General features: G+C 35.8%; 2 protein-coding genes across 18 annotated transcripts in view; both read right to left on the bottom strand.

The window, feature by feature from the left end:
- The window catches only part of LOC129721157 (probable phospholipid-transporting ATPase IA), a 162,006-nt gene that overhangs the window by 100,798 nt on the left and 42,713 nt on the right, over positions 1–18,495 (bottom strand). The gene's annotated exons all lie outside the window — the stretch shown is intronic.
- Positions 13,155–18,495, bottom strand: part of LOC129721159 (5-hydroxytryptamine receptor-like) — a 422,605-nt gene continuing 417,264 nt past the window's right edge. The window contains exon 8 of the mRNA XM_055673407.1: positions 13,155–13,406. The gene's annotated coding sequence lies outside the window, so the exon portion shown is untranslated. The remainder of the gene's footprint in view (positions 13,407–18,495) is intronic.

Here is an 18,495-nt window from a genome sequence, read left to right as displayed (position 1 = left end):
GTTATGTACTCGGCAGAGTACCCGAGTACCTTTTCAGACTTCAATGCTTTAAAAAACAAGGACAACATCAACTCAGCCAGCTGAAACTTTTGAAATGCTCCTCACTGTTGGAAATAAACCATTTGCCATCATCAGGAAGTTTCTAGCAGCAGAAGGGGTCGAACAAGGGGGCTTCGAATTTTTTCACCCCAAAGTACTCGGCAGGGTACCCGAGTGCCCACAAAATGAAATGCCTCTTACTTTTTAATTTTTAGACCGATTTTCGATCTTGGCATGGCAAAAGATTGGTCTACTATTAGAATCCGGGACCGACATGAACCTGTGACCATATCTGGTTCCTGTAACTCTGGATCTTCGGGAGCATGTTCCGGTGAGACAAATTAGTACAATTGTCAATAAAACCAAACAACATTGGTATAAAAATTCATGAAATCACTCCAGGAGTTGATTTTCATTCATTTTGAGGTATCTGATAAGTTGTCTGAAATGGCCGTTTCGGAGCAGATTTCCGATCTTGAACATGGTCCCGAAGATCCGGATTTGCAGGAACCAGATATGGTCACAGGTTCATGTCGGTCCCGGATTTTAATAGTAGACCAATCTTTTGACATGCCAAGATCGAAAATCGGTCTAAAAATTAAAAAGCAAGAGGCATTTCATTTTGTGGGCACTCGGGTACTAGAGTCCCTTCAAAGAAATCAATCAATCATTTGTTTATTGACCGGCAAAGCGGACGGTTCTTTCTGGAGCAGCAGAAAACGGTTGGTGGCAAATATTATTCGCTTATGAATGCGCACGCCATCGAATTAAATTTCTTATTCGCTCGTATGTATGGATTGTTATAGCACGTGCAGTGTGGGTAGCTATAGTGGGTGTTTATCAAAGATTTTGTATTTTCTCGTTTATTCATTAACACTTCATTAAATGTATTGAAACGCCTACTTCTTCGACAGTCTTTATTCATCGAGCAAAAATTACTGCCGATGAATGATCAACACTTATTTGCTAGAAATTTCATTTAGATCAAAACAGGTTTTTTTCTAGTACCGTAAATGATCGGTACCATAAAATATCGGTAAAGTTTTCTCAATTCAGCATGCATTCAAGTTTTGTTTTTGTTTTTCGGTGCGCGGTTTTGTTTTTTTAAGTTTCTCGCCACAGAGAAAAAACAAACTTGTCTCTATCGTAAAAAATAACAAAACATTTAGAAATGCCCGAGATCATAATTAAAGCAGAAATATATTTTCTTGTCACTCACCAAAACCTTGATAACAACTACGCAACGAGCGTGTAATTAAACTCTTGCTTATTTAAGTTATTGAAATGAACGTTACTTTTTTAAATTTTTTTCAGATTGTCTTGTTGCATTTGCTTTTTGCTGAGATAGGAAAATTTTACCTAATTCGCTAAATTAACCCGTAAAGACCCGGAACCAGGCCCGGATTTGAGGGGATTAAATGCCCCGGGTCTCCCGATTCAAGGGGCCCCCTAGTCCTGGTGAACTTTTTTTTTGCTCGTCACCTTCCATACCGTTACCTCCAAATGTTTTAAGAAAAAAGGGCTTCACAGACAAATTTGCCCCGGGCCTCCCAGCGTCTAAATCCGGTCTTGCCCGGGAGGGAACTTGTTTTTTGAAAATGCTCGTTCTCAGCACTGGAACGGCCGATTTGGGAAAACTTGGAATTTTATTCAAGGGGAATAATTGCTCTAAGTTTTGGTGAAGGTGCCACCCCTCTGCCCCCCCCCCCCCCCCGTTTTTGTGAGCCGCAAATATGTCTGTGTTTGTTTCTTATTTTTCAAACAGATTGAGCAAACACTGGGAATTTTCATACGTATCAATTGCTCCATGTATTAAATCATGTCAGGTAGATGAAATATGGAATGTAAGAGTGAATTTTGGAGTTTTTAAATTATTTCAGTACAAAATTACAAAATTACGTAATTTTATAAAAATTCCAAATCTGTGCATGCTAGAAAAAATCTTTCACCATCTTTGGATTCAGAAGACGTTACTGTAAAAATATAGAGCTTGAAAATTGACGAGCTGAGTTGAAACCTACCGTGGGAGACTGAGAAAATCACGTTTCCATGAAAATACGTACTTTAGTGAATTAAAACTCGTTTTCTCAAAATATTTGCATGCTAAAATAAATATTTCATCGCGTATTGATTCAGCAGACCTTACTTTAAAAATGTAGAGCTCGACATTTGAAGAACGATTTTGTTATTTAAGTTTTTATGAAAATACGTAGTTTTATGATTTTGTACTGAAATAATTTAAAAACTCCAAAATTCACCCTTACACTCCATATTTAATCTACCTGACATGATTTGATACATGGAGCAATTGATACGTATGAAAATTCCCAGTGTTTGCCCAATCTGTTTGAAAAACAAGAAACAAACACAGACATATTTGCGGCTCACAAAAACGGGGGGGGGGGGGGATGGGTTCAGAGGGGTGGCACCTAACCAAAACTTGAAGCAACTATTCCTCTTGAATAAAATTCCAAATTTTCCAAAATTGGCCGTTCCAGTGCTGAGAACGAGCATTCTCAAAAAACAAGTTCCGTCCCGGGTCTTCACGGGTTAAATGATTGTCTTGGTAGTGCAACGACGAAGAAAGGTTTTTCTGAAGTGACAGCGCGAATATAAAAGATCCATTCTTTTAATATATATTAATATTTATAACGCTTTAACGTCTCCGTATTTATAAATGCAAAGCAAAGCCTTAGTGCTACTCGACTTTTCTAAAATAAAATGATACACTCTTCACCAACATTTGCAGGTTTTTTTCTCGAATAAACACAGCTATTATATTACAAAAAAAAATCCTGAAAAATTCCTGAAAGTTTCAAGACAAAAGTTGTCTTTTGAAACAACAAACTACAACAGGTATGGGATTTAACTTACAAAACTTTCCTGGAAAAAAAAAGTTGCATGGTTTGACTTTATTAAATCGAAGTAGTGCCCCGGGAAACAAAAAACTTATAATTAAACCGACTCGAAACTGATTATTTTCTAATTCTATGTATATCAAGAGTCCCCAAAAACCTGCCGTGCCTTGTGGCGTGTTTATTTATTAACCCTCAAGTAGATAGCACAGATTAATAAATCATTCCAATGTACACGGTCGGATTCTATGGGGTGCGTAAAAGGCATTTCAAACTACCGTTCGTGGTTTAGTTACAAGAGTAGTTCCAGAGAAAAATCATTAGTATTAGCACTGAAAATGTCTTTGAATATTAGAATATTAGAATTAGTGTTAAGCTTTTACTGACGTGATTATATTTTAAGGTATGGAAATACAAAAAAAAATCATTTCATGCAAACCTTTTCTTGCTGCTTGGTGTTAAAAATGACACAAGCTGCGGAGTCACAAACGAACATGGTATGTTTTGGTGTGCAGTTTAACTGTGGATCTCATGTACGAGTAGACTCCAAAAGTCCTTTTCGAGACTTATGCTTTCATCTGAATTATCTAGCGTGTAAACGACAACTCACTCTTTCTTAAAGGTATCACACCTGCAGCAAGTGTTCTGGAGCGTCACCCCAACACACTTCGGTGGTAAAAGGATTCTATTTCTCCACACGTGGCCAACTAGCGGATATTGCAGTCGGTGAATGCCGGTGCGAAAATTTAATAATGTCATCATTTGCCATTTTGTGGAAGCTCAAGTGGCGTGGCATACGTTCACCATATTCGGACTCAGTCGGTTCTGATTCCTAGTTCAGTTCGAAGCAAAAGTTTTCCTACATTACATGTTACGCTCGGTTACGGCAGGTACCGAAGCGCAGTGGGGGGTTGTGCTTTCCGGTTTTGCACCGAAGTACACTACATCTTACGGAGGCGGTGCTCCACGGTTGATGTGAGTTCCATTGGATCGTTTCGCTCTACTAGAATTTATCGACATTTGACACCCGTCCTCTCGATACGATGCATTCGATGCACAAATGGATTCGATGGAAACAATGCGCGGTAAATGTCATTGATTATCTGTCTGCCACTCTGGTTTAACGTATGTCTTCTGACTCTATGACAATCATGTTGATAAAAATACCATCATATCTGATTTATAATTCCTTTGGCCAAAACAAATTGTGCTGTTTCACATTTTGTGATTTCGGCACCATTTCCAGCCAGTGTTGTTTCTAAATTGAGAGGTTAAAGCGCAAATAATATGCAAATTCATCTCGCACATTTGAATGATTTCTCGCAAGTGAACGAGAAAGCAAATTTGCACCGTAAATCGGTAATTTACGAAAACTGCTGAGTCAACATCAGTGGCCATGCATCGCCGAAAGGGAACCTGGCCTTAGTGGGTTTCCAGTGCACACGCTTGGAGCGGCCTCCATGACGCGAACGTACAGTAACGTACACAAATCACGGCTTAATTGAGTTTATGGTCAGACCCCTGCCTGCCCTCTGGCTGGCTGCATTCGGTCCGGCTCGGTTTATTCTCACATAAATCTTCATCAACAGCTTCCATCCACACATGCTGTAAATACGATGAACGCGCACTTAGCTGGATTGCAATATGGCAGCGGTAATCCTACGCAGTACCGAAGGGATGAAGTATTTACTGGCAATTAAAATCGGTAGTAACTTTATCTGGAGCAATTTCGATTGGTCTCAGGAATTCACATTGTGCAGCTGTTATTCGAAATTGTTTTTCAATCAATGTAGTGAAACTTTGCAGTACTGTAGAATTGTTTTTCGAATTGGAACCAGGTTGAGGTTGTTACTCTGACATTTGGCAACAAAAGTTTTTCGAATAATTTATTTTCAACATATCGGCAGTTCTTTTATTTCCAATTCTCGGAAAAGACAGCAATCTGCCTAACAGCACAGGATGGTGAAATAAACCAATGTGGTTTCACGTGAGACATTTGGTTTGCAACGTGTGTGCAAAATTTGATAAATATCGATTACGTGTCGCACTGTCAATTGAGTTTGAATTGCGGTCCTCCATTCGGTCGATAAATATGTTTATGATAAGCACGGGAACAGTGATGTTCAATTGTGTTTGCTTCGACAGCAAATTGCATTCGCAATACTGTCCATATTTCTGCTACGGTTTGATAGCATTCTAAAATGTATTGGTGTAGAAAACTTGTATTGACGTTATTCGCGTTTTTTAGACATCATTGAAATATGCTTTAGACTTTGACGGTGATGACAAAATTCTACTGTGTTTCGTGCTATTAATTTCAAGTTTCATTTTGGAATCAACTTTTTATAGTAGGAAAATATCATTCAATATGAGAATTTGTGGAACACTATGATATCCAGAGACCTATCAACTTCAGACGCCATTTTAATTTTTTGGATAGTAGCTTCCAGTTTCATTACCCAATGTGAGTTTTTCAGAAACCGGGATAATGCTTAGGACCGGGAATCAACTCCATACCTCATTTTGAAATCCGATTTTGCGACTTATTTGCCAAGCTCAATCCAATGTGAAATTTGACATTATATTTGTGCTAAAAAACATCGAAATAAAAAAATGACTCCTAATTTCAAAAACTTTAATCACGAGCAATACCGGAAAAATTAAAAAATAGTAAAAGATATTTTGATCAATCAATTTTGTTTCTTTCCATAAGTTTTGAACCACGTATCAAATTTTTATGAAATTCGTTATTTATACGTTTGAGAGACAGCCGTTGTTATGTTCAAATAAGTTAAGACTTTCATTGCTGTCAGAATTTAATACATAACGATTGAAATAAAAGTCCGATTATAATTGAATGCAATGGAAACCAAACCTTTCATTTGACACTAAGATTGTTGAAACTAGTCCAGCCATCTTTAGGAAAACGAATGAATTTGAAAAGTCATCGGAACATGTTTCTTTTCACAACTTTTGAACCACGAGCCTAATCATTAAAATTTTTTTAGTTGACCCTTAACTAGCCCGTTAATTTGATACCAATATTGTTTAAATCGATTGTGTAGTTTGAGATAACGAAGTTTCGTGATTTTCACATTTTGATACATTACTGGCAAAGTTACAGTCCGATTACAATGAAATTCAATAGGGTGTTATGAGGCAGCTAGACCTTTTATTTGACACCATTTTTGTTAAAATCGGTTCAGCTATCTCTGAGAAAAGTGAGTGAGTTTAAGTATTCTGCGGAATATGTTCCTTTTCATAGCTAGATTTCACATTTAAAAAAAAAAAAAACAGGCAAAGCAAGAGTCCGATTGCAAAACAAATCAATGGGACACTAGACCTTCCATTTGACACTGATTTTATGAAAATCGGTCCAGCCATCTCTGAGAAACGTGAGTGAGATTAAACTCTCCAGAAAACGTTTCTTTCCATAACTTTTGAGCCACATGTTCAATCTTTATAAAATTCAAAAGTTAACGGTTTTTGAGGTAGCTCGTTCATTTAAAACCAATTTTGTTTAAATCGGTCGTGTATTTTGATTTTGATACATAACCTCCAAATTAAAATCAGATCATAATGAAAATTGATAGGGTCTTATGGGACAAAAGACCTTTCATTTGCAATTAATTTCATGAGAATCGGTCTAGCCATCTCTGAGAAAAGTGAGTGAGAATAAAAATCTGCACATACACACACACACACACACATACAGAAAATGCTCAACTCGTCGAACTGAGACGAGTGATATGTGCCATTTGGCCCTTTGGAGCACTTATACATCTTCGGTTTTGCTAGTGATTGCTGTATCTTTCTAGGAGAAAGACAAAAACTAAATAATTTACCCTTTCAAATTATTAAAAACCAGGAACTGAGGATGCGTTCGTGTGTCGCATGCGTGTGTGTGTTTCTTTCTGCATGTGTGTGTGTGTGAGTGAGTTACAGTATGTATGTCAATGTGTGTGTAGCGTTGTGTGTCAGTGTGTGCTCACTTGACCATATAACCCTGAAAAAAAACTGTCCATTTTGCCTTTCAGAACGCAATTTTTCCTACTTTTTTTAATCAGACTTATCGTAATCTTTTATCAAAATGTAGCCATTTACTAGACAAGCACGGCTGCATAGCTGGATAGCCCAAAAAAAAATGTAGAAGTCCTCAAAAAATCTTAAATACACGAGCGTAAAACTTACAGCAACATCAACTTTTGAACATTACATTGACACTGCTGTGCACCTATCACAGCAAACCATGAGATTTTCATGTTAGGTGGGGTTTAGTAGTTCCAGGAACGGATGAAGTAGCACATGGAACCCAGAAAAGCCATGCTTTCCGAAATAAAGCTCCCGTCCATTTCACCTTAGAGGCCCAAATTATCCTAAACCACCGTAATTGTGGTATTTTTTCTGTGAGCGACAGAAGCATAGCACAAAGCAAAAGAAAGAACTGTGAGAGAAGTGCGTGGTGAATTTTAACTACTCTTGAAGAAAATAACAAACCTGCTGTTAAGTTTTATCTCACGAAGACCCGTTTCAAAAATTGTAAAAATCCAGAGCTGTATCTATCGTACCGATATCGAGTTGTGACGGTCGTGAAATCAACTGACGTCACATGCACACCCAACGCAAACGGGGAATATTTTATTACTTTTGGGCAATTTTTTATTACTTTTTGTGTCTTATGACTGCGCATTATACACAAAAAGTAACAAACAAAAAGTAATAAAAATTATGACGGCCACACGCTTGTATGTGTTTCTGCAGCAGAACATACAGCCAAGCACCGCAATGCATGTGTTGGCAAGACTTCACTCGCTGCATTTGTATTGATGCAACGATCTGGTTCATTTTTGTCTCCCTTCATCCACACACAATCAGAATCTCAACCGTCAACCTTAAATGTCCAATTAGGAACACTTTCGTTTCGTCCCCCAGTGTTTACGTGAAATGGAAATATGTAATACTGTCTGACCAGAGTTGCCGAAGTTGCGAATATTGTTCTGGATGGGCACGAGTTTTGTATATTCAAACAGGTCCAAATGATTTTCCATGAACCAATGATTATGTGCTGTAAATAGCTTGCAAGAAAGCGAATGTTTTTATTTTTCTCTAACGCAGTTAACAGATCGTGATGTCATTTTAAGGCGCATTTCAAGTCTTCGAAATCATCAACGTTTGCATACTCTATGACGGGGAAAATGTTGCTTGGCAGCTCTTGTCATATTTTTTCGCTACTCCGTATGCATACAACGAGCGAACTAATACACGCCCACCGGATGAATTGGAGATTGAAAAAACTTGTAACATGTGCAACTTATGCGACGGTGTGTGATATTTTTTTGACTTGAGGTTCGACAGAAAAAACGTTGCATGTGGTTGAAACGACCATTATTAGATAGTCGTACTCTCATAACACGTGCTAAATATATGACAGTATGTGTTGTTACTTAACTGGGGAAGAATTTTATTGCTTTTTAAGTAATGGATTGGTTACCTAAAAGGTAATTTTGCGCTATTGCTTTTAAAGTAATAAGGAAAAGTTTTGCGTGCATAAGTCGTCCGTTTTACCTCCCAATTGGTTTTGAGGTATTGAGGCTGGTGTTACAAGCCAGTCGTTGAATGTTCGAATTCCAGCTTTAGAGAGCTTTAGAGCTAGCCACGTGTACATTGAACAGTTTAATGCGAAGTCTGTGTCAAAATAAACAGAACAGCACGGACCAGCCCGGCTGTAGTTATGCTGGCGGCCCCGGCTGGTGCTTACACTGCAAAATGACTACCACACTAGAATCATAATACAAGGAGACGGCACAAAGCAAAAAAGGCAAACAAGCAATCTCTCAGAGCCTAAACCACGTTTCATCCGTAGAAAAGCTTAAAAAAAGTGATATTCGCTGTGCGATGCTGTTCTTCATTCGTTGTGTGCCAATTCAAAGACGAGCATTAAGCCCCGAGTGCAAATCATAATCGAACAGTGTTACCAGGTATCCAGATTTATCTGGACTATTTAGATGTATGAACATGTATTCAGATCGGAAGGAATTCAATAAACTTTGAGTTACCCTGAGCAACTTTGCATTAAAAAAAAACTTTCATTTATATAAAATGACAAAAATTTAATTTGAGATCCTACATTAACAACAATTTACTACAAAAACAAAAATTGATTCACAAAAAATGGTCTCTGATTTTTTTTCAAAAAAGGTTTTTAGATTAAAAATTTGATTACCTTAACAAACGAGATAGGCATTCTTAAGGAAAAAAAGTTTCTCTATTAAAAACGTTCTAATGTTTGACGCAGTTTCACGTTTTTTGCTTCTGAGGCCGTATCCGTTCGCTGATGACAAGTGTTGGAGAAAAGTTTTCATGAGATGATTCTGTAAAAATTGTCTTAATTTTCATTTAAAATTATTGAAAAAAATAAGTTCTGAGATCCAACTTTTTTTAAACAAAAAGTGGTATTATTTCTTAGATAGATTATTTTGTTGCCATAAATTTTTCAAAGCCATCCCTCTTGAGAAAAAAGTTTTTCTAACATAAAGTTTTTTATACGGCTCCAAACATGGTCGTTTGAAAATGTTTTTGCAAGAAAAACTTTGTTTGCGCAAGAGTCCCCACTTTGGTCAGTTCAGAACAGTTTTAGGCAATTGAATCGTTTATCTAAAAACTTATTTTGAAAAAAAAATCGAGATGCCCGTTTTTTTAACTTACTTTTTGTTTTTAAAACGATTTTTTTTTCTCAGTGTGGAATCTCAAATTCACTTTTGTCAATATTTTTACATTAAAGCTCAGACTTTTTACTAAAAGTCATCCCTTGGCAACTTTTCTCTATCAACTATCATTATTAAGATATATAGGTTTATAGGAAAATTTCAGGCCTTTTCAAAAATTATTACATACGACATTTCTCCCAAATCCCAACGTTTCATTGAATTCTGAGAGGATGCTGCCAGTCCTTCAGTCGAGCTGGCGCAAAATTCTCCATAGGCAGATTTGATGGCCAGTTTTATTAAATTTTAGTAAGTAAGCCAGATTTTATTTTCTTCGTCTCGCAAAAAGGTCACAATATATCAAATGTCTCTGGTCGCAGTGATGAATCCACACAGGGAGAAAGAAGGTCATCACTTCAAATTTTGCACAAAATTTGCGATTTTGTCGCACTGCCAGATTTTTGTCCTGATTTTTTTTTTACTTCTCCCAGATGTCGACGACATCGACCTGGCGAAACAAAAGATTCATTTTAATTTTTTAAGGTTTGGAGGTTTTAATAACATACTAAACCGTCTACTAATCGAGGTTGTCACAAACTTTTCAGACATGATTTACTTTCGAGACATCAGAATAGTCTAGGCTCATGGGATGTTCTAGGGATGTTCTGTTAGTTTTTTTTTCGGCACTGGTACAGAGAATATCATAGCAGACGTTTGGTGTCTACTCCTGGTGCTGTACTAGGCTAGACATGCTTGTGATTGGTTTATTGTTCGCTGAAATTCGAACTGGAAATCTTTCATTATTTTTGCTGTTGAACTGATAACTGACAGGTAACAAAACTATTCATCTTTTCAGCTATCTAACGACATATTGGTTGTTGTAATCCATCGTGTTATTATATAGAAATTACCTTTTTAAATCCTTCATTCCGAACTTGGTTTTAGTTTTCGTAGAATGTACCCCGAAACAGTGCGATGAGACGTAGTCCTACGTCAAAATTTAAAGTAAACACTAAATTTTTAACAAAAAAAACTGAATTTTTGTTTGAATTTTATTCAAAAAAGGTTTTTAGATTAAAAATTTGATTACCTTAACAAACGAGATAGGCATTCTTAAGGAAAAAAAGTTTCTCTATTAAAAACGTTCTAATGTTTGACGCAGTTTCACGTTTTTTGCTTCTGAGGCCGTATCCGTTCGCTGATGACAAGTGTTGGAGAAAAGTTTTCATGAGATGATTCTGTAAAAATTGTCTTAATTTTCATTTAAAATTATTGAAAAAAATAAGTTCTGAGATCCAACTTTTTTTAAACAAAAAGTGGTATTATTTCTTAGATAGATTATTTTGTTGCCATAAATTTTTCAAAGCCATCCCTCTTGAGAAAAAAGTTTTTCTAACATAAAGTTTTTTATACGGCTCCAAACATGGTCGTTTGAAAATGTTTTTGCAAGAAAAACTTTGTTTGCGCAAGAGTCCCCACTTTGGTCAGTTCAGAACAGTTTTAGGCAATTGAATCGTTTATCTAAAAACTTATTTTGAAAAAAAAATCGAGATGCCCGTTTTTTTAACTTACTTTTTGTTTTTAAAACGATTTTTTTTTCTCAGTGTGGAATCTCAAATTCACTTTTGTCAATATTTTTACATTAAAGCTCAGACTTTTTACTAAAAGTCATCCCTTGGCAACTTTTCTCTATCAACTATCATTATTAAGATATATAGGTTTATAGGAAAATTTCAGGCCTTTTCAAAAATTATTACATACGACATTTCTCCCAAATCCCAACGTTTCATTGAATTCTGAGAGGATGCTGCCAGTCCTTCAGTCGAGCTGGCGCAAAATTCTCCATAGGCAGATTTGATGGCCAGTTTTATTAAATTTTAGTAAGTAAGCCAGATTTTATTTTCTTCGTCTCGCAAAAAGGTCACAATATATCAAATGTCTCTGGTCGCAGTGATGAATCCACACAGGGAGAAAGAAGGTCATCACTTCAAATTTTGCACAAAATTTGCGATTTTGTCGCACTGCCAGATTTTTGTCCTGATTTTTTTTTTACTTCTCCCAGATGTCGACGACATCGACCTGGCGAAACAAAAGATTCATTTTAATTTTTTAAGGTTTGGAGGTTTTAATAACATACTAAACCGTCTACTAATCGAGGTTGTCACAAACTTTTCAGACATGATTTACTTTCGAGACATCAGAATAGTCTAGGCTCATGGGATGTTCTAGGGATGTTCTGTTAGTTTTTTTTTCGGCACTGGTACAGAGAATATCATAGCAGACGTTTGGTGTCTACTCCTGGTGCTGTACTAAGCTAGACATGCTTGTGATTGGTTTATTGTTCGCTGAAATTCGAACTGGAAATCTTTCATTATTTTTGCTGTTGAACTGATAACTGACAGGTAACAAAACTATTCATCTTTTCAGCTATCTAACGACATATTGGTTGTTGTAATCCATCGTGTTATTATATAGAAATTACCTTTTTAAATCCTTCATTCCGAACTTGGTTTTAGTTTTCGTAGAATGTACCCCGAAACAGTGCGATGAGACGTAGTCCTACGTCAAAATTTAAAGTAAACACTAAATTTTTAACAAAAAAAACTGAATTTTTGTTTGAATTTTATTTGTGAAAGGAAATAAGGAAGTGTTACAACCGTTGTCGCCAGAGCCAGAGACCGAGTTTACCTTTGCATCTCGACCATTGAAGTTACTGGAAAACTTTTTACAAGTGAAGTTTTTCGGAATTTATGTGGATTTTAAAATAGAGGAGTTTTTCACGCGAAATTCAGAATCGATGCGTTTTTTCACGCGTACCGTATTCTTCGCGTAAGAAACGATTTTTGTGTTATTTATAACTTTTGTGAAAAAAAAATTTCTGGGAAAAGTTCAACTAACAAAAAACACTTAAAACAATCAAGAATGATCCCACTAAATATTTCGGCCAATTTGATACACTTAAAGTCTCTTCGAATTGAAAAACCTTTTTTTACCTATAATTCAGGAAAACGACAATTTTGGCTGTTTTCAGACACAGTTACGCAATCTATGATTAATTGTCTGCACATAACTCAAGAAAAATAAAAAATCAATTTCGTGATAATTATATCGTCAAGAGATAAAAAATGTGAAAGTAAAACAACAAACAGAAAATTGTACGTCATCTTGAGAATGGTTTTTCCAGTTTTTCTTTGCGATTTTTCGGTATCGTTAGAAATCTACTTTTTTTTTGGATTGGTGAAAATATTGTACAAAAACTCAACTACAAGTAAAAACGTTACGAAACGCTTCATGAGTTTTATAAAGTTAGAAAAAACTGACGATTAAGATTTTCAAAATACGATTATAAAAAAAAACCCTTACCAAACAAGGAGACTGTACAGGCATATGAAATAAGTGTGTGTTTTTTTTCTTTTATTATGAGCACCGTGAAGGCGCCGCGAAGAATCTCAAACAATTTGTGTTCATATTATGCTATTGATAAAAAAACAGCCCAGGTTTTTGTTAAGAGAAAACATTCTAACAGTAAATAGTGAACAGCAAAATAATAGTGTGGCCTAAAGCAAACCTAAAACAAACAGCTCTGGACTCATAAGCAAAAAAATATTATCATGAAATCGGTGATTTTGGCACGTTTCAATATGGACAACATTGCTTATTCAAGCGAGCTGCAACAAGCGCAAAAGCACGGCAAATGTTGCTTTCATCTTGATCTCTGTATACAGATGCCGACATCATTATTATTTCATCTGTACAAGCAATACCGTACAAGAGTTCACGTTGAAATCAAATAGTAGCTTGCACTCACCTGAAATGAAAAAGAAAAAAAGTGTATTAGACCAAAAATCTAGTTGAAAATTAAAAATTTGAAAGCAACAATCCGTTAGACGGGAATGTCATAATGCAAATCGGACAAAATCTAATTGAATTTCACCCATCCCGTTTAATCAGTCTACCTCCGAATCAAATTTGTAGTATCAACGAAGTCTGATTCAACTCCGTTGAATTGGCAATTTAAAATAAAAAAATAATCGATCGCGCTTCTCCTTCGCATCCTGCAACCAGGCGGAGGCCGATTTCGGAAGGTGTAAACGAGGCAAATCCGTTTCCACAGCAAACGCTCCGCTTCCGGAAACCGAAGAGAAACGGCATTCACCCTGAACTACTTTCCAAAGTTCAATTGGCTCGTCGTACATCCGCAACGGAGGAGGGAAAAAATTGCAAAAGATCGAATCGCTTGATTGGGTGGCAATCAAATCGGTTCGCTTTTTGTGTGCTTTTTCTGCTTGCGGTGTGTGGTCGATAGATACGACAAAACAGACGATAATGACTTCGAATGTTATTGCAACTATAATTCACAGCTCGTATCGAGAAGTTTTTGGTTCGGTCAATAAAAGAATTGTTTCTAGTTTTTATACTAGCCCAGAACACATTTATTGTCGAAGCAGCTTGGATTGTTGTTGGGGGACAAGTTCTTCCTCCATATTTTCACTTAGAATTATCAGAATAAAAAATGGTAATGTTACGCGATGGAAATGCTGGAAAAAAAGCATAGCAGTAGTATAATAAAAACTTGATTACACCAGACCAGGCTGGAGAAAATCCAGCTCCGCGTCATAAAATTAATCAACATTAATTGCGTTTCGTGACTTGTTACGAGTTCATTTTGCGCACGGATCAAAGTCGCGTTCAATAATGTATGCCCGGGTCCGCCGTTCCTGCGAACATATCACATAGCACTAGAAGTCCTAGTTTGTTCTAGCGCGCCCCTATGAAAGCCATTAGCACTGCTATCTGCTTACATAATGGCACTTATGTTTCTCTCGCACCTTTATGTTTCTTCTCGTGCCCCCATGACTTACATTCTAGGATCCATGCGATTTATATATGTATTATTCAGCAGGATTCTTCCGTGAAAGGCCTTTCCACTCCAATTCTTGATGCTGTTGTTCATGCTGCTTTCTTTGTTAATAATACGGGCTTACGAGATGCTAGGATGCTACACCAGAGCAGACACTCAAGAGTTTAACATCTCATTTTTTGCACGGGCAGACTGTTGATGAAACCACCTGTCGTTTGATTGTACGAAGCTTGTAGTGGCCTTGAATATGCGTTCAAGAGCACTGAAAAGCAAATGGCACAACATCGTTATATCAAGACTTTTCACCAAATAATGGGTTGACGATTTCAATTTTCAATATCACAATTATATTGAAAAGGTGGAAAAAGGCCAAACTTCAGCTGAGATAATAAATCTTACAATACCCTAATACTGTTTTAAAGGGATGTTTTCTCCATAAATTCAGTACAATTTTGATCAAAATCAGTGAATTGCCTGTAAAACAGGATGATCATATGACAGAAAACTAAATACAAATTTAAAAAAAAAAAACAAAGAAAAGGGGGACATGAGAAGGAAAATTAAAAATGGCCATGAAAAGAAAATGAAATCAAGAAATAAGATGGCGATTACGTAATAACAAATAGAAACAAAAATGAAAAGGCAAGCTGCGGAGATGGTAAAAAAATTAACTTTAATAAAAACTCAAAAATGCAAATATGGGAATATGACGAGAAAATATAACAGAAAAAGGAAGATAGGAAAAAGGTGAAATGGATACCCACAGAGTTTCGCATATAAATTTACGCACAAAATACTTCTCTATCAATCGATAAATCGATCTTACCAGATACTTGCGTTTTTGGAATCAATCGTTTATAAATTTATCTACGGTTGAGTTCTTATAACAACAATAATCGACTTTGGTCTCGGTCACATAGGTCTATAAGAGTTATCAGCGTCAGCTGACTGTTCTGTGTGTGATGAGACTTATCTTTCAGTCGTATAAACAACGCAACGCTTGTATCATATTTTCAGTTTGCTTGGTTTTCGCTTCCTTTGCTGCACACATTGTCTGCCTTAATGGAATTGAATGTTAACGAGCAAAAGCCGTTGTTAGAAATAGAAATTAGATTGAAAAAACTGTCACCTAATAACAGAATAATTCCACCAGTAATGTGAAGTTGAGAATAAAGCAAAAAAAGAGAGCTACGTATTATCACGAAGAGTAACGAAACGCTAAATAAAAATGAGGATATGTAGGTGAAATGAGAAAAAAAATAGAATTGAAAAAATAAAATGAAGAAAAAATACAAACAAGCGAAAAAAAAATAAATTGGAAAAGAACACTTAGATGGTAGAAAAGAAAACCATAATAGAGGGGAAAACCAAAAAAAAGTAGAGGAAAAGATCTTATCAGAATCGGGATATAGAGATAAAATTTGAGAAAAAAAGGGGATTAAGAAAACTAATGCGAAAATGAGATAAGAATGTTAGAAAAAAAGGTTGAAAATTGCGTAGCAAGAAAAACGTTTAGCTTGAAAGAAAATCAAGAAACAAAAAAAAGATGTTAATAAAAAACAATAAAACTAAATGAGAAGGCAATAATGGAAACCAGGAAAAAAGAGTAGGTAAATAACACAAATCAGAAAAAAATATCGAGAAAAAAAATCATGAAAATAAAATAATGGTTCGCAGAATGTTATCAAATATAACAAACAGAACAGCGATGGAGAAAAGTGGGGAATGATGGAGGAAAAATGGACAAGTAACTGAAAATATGAACAAGAAATGTGCAAGTAAATACAACAGAGCACAAACGAAGAGTAAAATATAAATTCACCAATATATGAATAATATAGTAATACAAAAAATTGAAGAAAAACAGAGAAATAAAGTAAATAAAATAAATGGAAAAGAAAGTGACAACAAAATAAGGGTGACAGATTGTCTCTAATTCATTATTCATTTATAATAAATGAGACATCGAAAAAGTATAGCCAAAGTGTGAAGAAAAGTGATGAAAGAAAAATGAGAAACGAAGGAGTAAACTGAAAATACGTGTGGGAAATACCAACATGATGAAAACATAACAGAAAATGAATTAAAGGAAAATTGGATTTTCATTCAAATTCCACTTATATAAATAAACAAAACTAAGAATATTTCCAAGTTAATAGACGTAATATATTATATTATTAAACATGATAAAACAAAAAGTAATTAAAAAAATTATATGAAATCGAGTAATAGGTAAAACAAATTATGAATCATAAATAAGAGAGTCAAATTACTTGTAACATTACACTTCCATTTCATTTCTCTTTTAAATTCAATCAAAAAAGTGATAGAATTAAAAAGTGAAGTGAAATAAAAGTGTAGTGTTAAAGTGTGAAGAAGAATGAATGAAAGTCAAATAAGCTAAAATAAAATTATTTCAAAACTAGCAGGTAAAAATCACAGGAGGGTTGTGTGCAAAGCCACGACCGCAAGGTTGAAGTAGAATACTTTTACAAGAAAGATAACCCGGCTGCTTGCGTGTCAGTCATTTTTCCTAGCAAATAAATGTTGACCGCTCATTGGCAGTATTGAAAATTCTGTGCAAATGAACTTGAAGTACTACTCAATTTCAGTTTGCACATATAAATACGACCTCACTGAACAGGAAAAGAACAAACTCCTTGCGGCACAAACAAGTTTCAACAGTCAGAGTATATGTACATGTGAATTCAAATTAAGATAATTAACTTTTGGTTATAGCTCAGAACGAGAAAACATTAAATCTTCAATTCATTTGTTTGGTTGTCCTAAAAAGGACAGTTTGTTGATGAATTTAAAATCGGATATGACGCTGATTGCATCTCTGTGTTACGCCGATAGCGGGAGTTATGGTGAATCTGCGTATGACGAAGGCATCGTATTACCTGTTTTATTGAATGGGAGAAAGAGGAATGTTGTAAAATTTTGTAAACATTTAACTCAAACAATATTACCAAATCGTAGTCAGTTGAAGGCTGTTTGCACACTGAAAATCAGACAGCAGGTAGAAGTTTTGATTGCCCAAATTCAGAAAACCGAACAGCCGTAAAGAGAGCTGTTTATTTACCTACGACAAGTTTCTCGCCCCATCGCTCGCGTTCGCGTTCACCATGGCAGAGGCCTAAGTGTCTTTGTGAATGCCTTCTAACATGCTGCTCTAATAGTGGGGGAATTAAGATACACGGACAACATGCACTGTGGAAGCTATTCCACATTCAGTAAATTAGACGGATGCGACAGATTTAAATTGCTAGGATCCAACACAGAATGCTTGCTTGCGTTGTCAAAAATTATTAACTCTCAATGACTTGTTTATTTGCCTTGAAAAAGGCATTTTGATTTTCAAAATTGGATTTCCTAATGGCAATCTTCATGCTGCCCCAACACGGGGGGAATAATGGCAGTCTGGCGACACACGCTGAAAAGAACCGCGCTGCTCCTGAGACGTGGTGACCAACCACAGGGCTAGTGCTGCTGCTAAGGAAGGGCGACTGCTGTTGTCGCTGTCTAGAACTATTATGAGCGGCTTCGGCTGAAACAGGCTCTTATATAGGCTAAATAGCATGTTTTCAATTGCAATGTATATGATTCTGTCGACCGTGCTTGGGAAGCAATCATATAACGACCAATCAGAGGTCGAAATTTTCGTTTTGACAAGGCTTGACTATTTTCAATAATACAATAGTGTGAAAAATAAAATTACAATTATCTTATTTTGGGAAGAATCTTAGAAGATTTTCCAATCTATTGCTGCAAGAACAAAGGAAATCCATCGGATACTAACCGATTTATTAGCATTTGAAATTGGACATATTTTTCACTTTTTTCGGTTTTAGATTTTCATTTCACATCCCTATGTAGCCGAACTTCCTGAGAGAAGTATTCTACTTCAAAAGTGAAATTAAGAAAACATGGAAAAGAGAAATCAGAGTGTAAACTGAAAATAAAATACAACAAGGTAAATGTATATATTATATGCTACGATAAACTGTTCATAGGCAACACTACCGTTTATATT

Source organism: Wyeomyia smithii, chromosome 2 (genome assembly GCF_029784165.1).
Source record: "Wyeomyia smithii strain HCP4-BCI-WySm-NY-G18 chromosome 2, ASM2978416v1, whole genome shotgun sequence".
In the NCBI taxonomy this organism is placed as follows: Eukaryota; Metazoa; Arthropoda; class Insecta; order Diptera; family Culicidae; genus Wyeomyia; species Wyeomyia smithii.
The sequence above is the reverse complement of the archived record's forward strand: the minus strand, read 5'-3'. Positions and strand labels throughout refer to the sequence as shown.